The sequence below is a fragment of the Triticum urartu genome, chromosome 5A, assembly GCF_056163025.1.
Source record: "Triticum urartu cultivar PI428250 chromosome 5A, HENAU_Tu73, whole genome shotgun sequence".
NCBI classification, from domain to species: domain Eukaryota; kingdom Viridiplantae; phylum Streptophyta; class Magnoliopsida; order Poales; family Poaceae; genus Triticum; species Triticum urartu.
The window spans coordinates 562,888,199-562,894,198 of NC_141877.1; positions in this window are offsets into that span (position 1 = coordinate 562,888,199).

Sequence of the window (6,000 nt, forward strand, 5' to 3'; positions counted from 1 at the left end):
CTTGGGTAAATAATAACCGTCCTGGTCCCTGTGGGGTATTATCCATTTTTTTCTGGTTGATTGATTGAAACCTTATCCAGTCATTATCGACGTGGAAAGCCTGGAGGGTCTGCCGGGTATCCCGCGGATCGGATTAGATTAAGCGCGTCCAGCTATGAGCTAATCTATACATCTCTGGTGCCGTGAGTAGAGGAAGAGGAGAGACATCGTTTTCAAAGGTAGCACGGGTCGACGTCCACGTTTCCAGACGCGTCGTCGTGGAAAACATCATCTCCGATCGTGCTTTCTCCCCCAGATTTTTTGTGCGCAAGCGAATCAACCTGTGGTTGAGTTGGTTAGGCGGACAATGGTATCCTCAACCCATCAGGGTTCAAATCCTGATAATCGCATTATTTCTGAATTTATTTCAGGATTTCCGGCGATACACTTTCAGTGGGAGGAGACGTTCTTGTCGACGACGAGGCGCCTACGGTGACTTCGTAAATCTCAAGATGATATGCCGGCTCAGTCTTTCGGAGGTGCTCATAGGGGTAGGGTGTGCGTGTGTGCGTTCATAGGGGTGAGTGTATGCACGTGTATATGAGCGTTTGTGTCTGTACCGATGCTCAAAAAAAAGATCTTTAGTGCGCAAGACCCAGTTTTTTTTCTTTTTACGTCTCCAACACGGATCATCAAAACGTCCGTAAATATTTGGATCAAGTCGGCCAACGTTGTTAATCATTCGATGCGGGATTGGGCAGAACTAGTCCGCACGTTCGACATTCTATGGACTGTCCTAAATCGGAGGAGGAGCTCTGTGGGAGTCTGGGCGTCAGTCACGTTGGACTCCAACACCTCGGACCTACCTAAAATCTGACTCGGAGACTGGAGACCATCCATTTTCACAGTCCTGCCATTCTTTTCATGTCAAAGCTTGTCTGCTGCGCCTCGATCTCCTCTGCCCCCGTCTGTTTCGCCGTCCACCACCGCTGCGATGGATCCGTCAGTGCCCTTCGCGATCTTTGTCGTCCTACCAAACCCACAGAATGGCAAGCTTGAGTGAGAGGGCCGCCGAGTTCCTCCTCCACAGTGGATCGCCATACCGGTGCCACCCAGCCAATCACAGCCCTGGCCCGCCTAGTACAAGTCACCATACTACTATGCCGGCCATCTAAATGGTCAACCCGACACATAGCAACCGACGCAGCGCTCCGCCGCCTCCTTCACCTCCGCCTCCAGTCATCCTCCACAACACACCGTCGAACTCAACAATGACTACATGGTCACTGAGTCACCAACGCTCATCCGACCACGGTTTTCGTCCGAGAAGCCCTCGTCCAACAATGCCCGGTAAAATAACACAACACGAACATAGTTATTGTCATCGTATTTTGTAGATATGTTTGGAAAAAAACTCCTTCACTTTTTGGTTGCATTTGCTTTGTGCGCCAAGGGCACAACTGGTCAGCTGGTAATATAATGATTGGTTGAACTTTTATATGTTGGTTTCTATGCAATCTTTTGTAGCTTATGTACGAGTGCACACGATGCATAGGGCAACACTTAAGGTGCTACAATGTGTTACAAGGAATGTAGGATGGGAGACCGGAGTGAGAAATGACTGTTCCCTAAGTTCATGAATTGTAACATAGGGGAGTAAAAGGGACCCCGGAGGAAGTTGTGGCAATAGTTGGGTTTTTATCTTAAAGGATCTTAGTATTTGCTTACTAGAAAAACAATTATAAGTACATGTGAGGCTCGGCATAGCAGCATGTTAGCTTAGGTTCCTCCCTAGAAAATGGAACACTTACACTTATTAAGGCAAGCACAAGGCCCATCTTAGGGCATCTCCAACAAGGATCCCTAAAAACGAACACTGTATCCGTCTACGGACGCGTCCGGACGCACCCACAGATAGTATACAGGAGCCAACCATCCAACCGTGACCGCATAAATTTCAAACGTGATTTAAACAAACCAAACGATTTTCATGGCAAACCTCATGATTGTCATTTAAAATGGACTAAATTCATTACATTTTTTACATTTTTTAACTCAACAAAAGCGTATGAGACTTTGTTAACCTAATATAAGTGATCGTTGAGCGTGGCGGCGTCTTTTCTTCCCCATGTCTAGCAAGCTTACTGGTCGTGAGCCCCGAGAAGTGAATTTGCAGGAGGGGGAGAATAAGTGGCTCATGTGGCACCCAAGCCATGGTAGCATCCCATGTCCTAGTTTTCCTTGTTGGAGTCTGTCGTGTCGACAACATCATACGTGGACGGGCCAGCCTCGTGGTCGTGGTGGCAGGGTGCGAACCGTGGTGGAGGCGTGGCTGACACAGAGCTGGCGCCATCCACGGTCGCCTGCACCTCCTCGCTGATCTCTATGAACATGACGTATCTCTCCACCCGCAGGATGCGCAGCCACCATCGCTCGCGGCGGATCTCGTGGGTGTTGCGCATGGACTGGTACAATGCCCGCTGCTCATCCAAGAAGCCCAGGTCCTCTGCGACCATGGCCACGACGACATCATCATTCGCCTGTTCGCCGGTGATTTTCCCTCCGCGAGCCAATGCTCGTCGAGGAGCTGGAGGTTGTAGCCTTGGTCCTCATGTGCCTACCGGAATGCCAACACAGAGCGACGCTGGCTGGTCTGCCACCATGATTGACGGGGGCATCGTATTATTGTTGGATGCCCCCTCCATCATCTAGCACTCGTCGTTAACCTCCAACGAGTTTGCTGGGAGGCTGGCCTCATATTGCGCATGACAGGCCTACCAGCTGGCCGCAATGCCATCTAGCTTCTGCTTCCGCTCCGCCGAGAGGCTCTCCCACATCCCTCTTGCTGGTTGGGTCGAATGAGGAGGCGACATTCAAATAGCGTGTGCCGACCAGGCGAAGCGGCAGGCAGTGTCAATGTGGCACCGAAGTGGGTTTCTTGTCCGCCACGCCTGTTTAATGCTGGCAGGCGAACGACGAGAGACGGTTTGAATGTGGTGCGGAGCCGTCCAGTCACGTTTGTTCATGCATATCCCACATCAGAACAAGTGTGGAGACTGGGCAACACTCTCGGTCAGTGCCCCGCTTCAATGTTGCCTCCGGTGAGAGGTCGCGTCTGCTTTGAGCCATCATGAATGTGGCGTTGACGCTCTAGAGCGTCGCACATTGACCGACATGAATGTGTGGCAACCGCTTCGCGCATGGGAGTGGGTGGGGGCGGGGAGTTTTTTGGGTGGGTCCGAGGTGGTAGGCGAGTATGTGACAGCGGTCTGGACGCCCGCAAAGCCCCCCTGGTTTGTGTCCGATTTGCAGGAAAACGGAGGTCCACACCAGTTCGCGGGCCGATGCGGTACCGCGTTGGATGGCAAACTATGTACAGACAGCTACGTCCAAACATACGCATGCATTTTCAGGGTTCGCGTCGAAGATGCCCTTGCAATGCAATGCCTTGTAAGCCCACATAGTGAGATAACCCTAAGTGACATTGCGGGCTAATTGACGATGACATGTACCTAGGGTAGGGTCTTGCGCCTGACCTATATGCCCTACCCAAGGACACTACACGAGAAGCCAAGGCTTACGGAGATAGAAAGAAGATACCGACTGTATTCACCTCAGAGTGCAATCCACTCGACAGAAGATCCACTCGACCATCCAAATTCCACTTGACCGTCGTCATTCACTCAGAATACAAGAATCCACTCGAAGGACGGAAGACCTAGGGTCACCTCTAGATAGCAACGGTCGGTCATTCACTCTGTCACCTTAAAGATCATTAAACGCAGGTGTTACCAGCAGCATTCGTGATATTATACTCTCATTGAACCCTTGTGTTACCGAGGGCCGCGAGGAGTCGGTGTACTCTATATAAGCCATCCCTCCCCTCTTGCACAAGGGTTTGCACCCCCTGTAACTCAACACTCCAATCAACAAAGCCTCCGCGGCACTGAGACATAGGGCTGTTACCCCCTCCGAGAGGGGCCTGAACTCATAAATCAGAGTGTACAACCTCGTCGTAGCTAGGCACTGCCCTCTCCTACGTACCCCCCATCTCTACTGTCAGATTCGTTCCCACGACAGTTGGCGCCCACCGTGGGGCAGGCGTCTAAGCGACTTCCGGCGAGGTTGCGATCTTTGATCTCCATCGACATGATTTCCGGCGGTGGATTGCCCTTAGGCCACAAGATCTGTCTCGACGCGTTCACCTTCATCACCGATGATTTGGACTAGCTCTGGGAAGCCCTCCTCGATGTCGAGGCGCTCCCTATTCGCAGGGCGGTGCACTTCCGCGCGAGTGCTTGCGGCGTCCTCTTGCGGGAGCCGTCGACTCAGTATCGGTCAGCTCCCGTGGCATTTTCCCGTCCCGCTGCTCGTCGTCGCAAGCGATCCGGTCGCTCGCGCCTCCAGCGGTGGGTAAAGCACGTGGTGGCACATCAAACGTCCACTCCTTAGATCGCGGTGATTGAGCCTGATGAGTCCCTTTATGGCCTATTCAATTTGTCGACTGGTCGTTCGGATACGCTTTCCGAGTGTGAAAGCAATGACCTCGCGGCAGAGGTCCTCATGGTTGGCTCCCATCGTAGCCCACCAGGATTTCCCCGCCGCGGTGGAAGCGATAACCCGTCGCATGGCGAAGACGAGTACTACCCACGAGCTCTTACTGTGGAACAAAGAGAAGAACTACGGCGTAGAGATGAATAGGATCTCCAGACGAGCTTGGATACCACATGTAGGATCGAAAGTATGTCTAGAGGGGGTGATTAGAGTACTTGACCAAATAAAAACTTATCCTTTTCCCAATTTTAGTTGTGGGCAAGTTTTAGAAATTCTACCAAGTCAAATACACCTACACATGCAAGTCTAAGAGTTGTGCAGGAAAAGTAAAGACTTTGCATAAACGTAAAGGAGGGATTCGATATTTCAAACACAATGAAGGCACGATGATTTTGGTGTGATTCCGATAGGTGGTGCTATCATATGTCCATGTTGATGGAGACTTGAACCCACGGAGAGTAATGGTTGCGCGAGTCCATGAAGGGCTCCACCCACGAAGGGTCCATGAAGAAGCAACCTTGTCTATTCCTCCATGGTCTCCGTCCACGAAGGACTAGCCTCACTCGAGTAGATCTTCATGAAGTAGGCGATCTCCTTGCCCTTACAAACTCCTTGGTTCAACTCCACATGATCTTGGAGGCTCTCAAGTGATACCTAACCAATGTAGGAGACACCACTCTCCAAAAGGTAATAGATGTTGTGTTGGTGATGAACTCCTTGCTCTTGTGCTTCAAATGATAGTCTCCTCAACACTCAATCTCTCTCACACAGATTTGGCTTGGGTAGGAGAAAGATTGGAGTGGAAAGCACTTGAAGAGGCTAGAAATCAAGGTTCAAATGGTAGGAATAGAATCTCTTGATCTCAACACATGAGTAGGTGGTTCTCTCTCACAAAATGAATGGTGGAAGTGTGTTTCGTTCTGATGGCTCTCTTGGAGAGCAGGTGGGGTGGAGGTGTATAAATAGCCTTTACTGAAAATCCAACTGTTACACTTTTGTGACCCAAATTGGTGAGACCGAATATTAAACTTGGTGAGACCGATTAGTGTAAAAGATAAGAATGTGCGGTTTTTGGTGGGGCCGAAGTGGAACAACTTGGTGGGACCAAAGTGCAATGGCTAGCGCAGAACCCAGTTTTGGAATTTCCGATTATTTCAACTCGGTGATTCCGAAGTGAAACAATGTCGTCACAGAAACTTGGCACTGCCATCTTTGGTGGGATCGAGATCCTTTTTGGTCAAACTGAATTGCTAGGGCTTGGCAGTAGCAATGGTAGTGGTCATCTCGGTGGGTCCGGATGGGATATTTTCGGTGCGATTGAGATAGGAAATTAGGGTTTGGACATATGTGTTTTGAGAAAATGACTGATGGTTTTTGAGTAATATCACTAAGCACTTGAGGGTGATAAGTTTTGTTATGTTTTGAGGCTCATGTTTCCCTGTACTAACAATGCAGCTGAGTATGAAG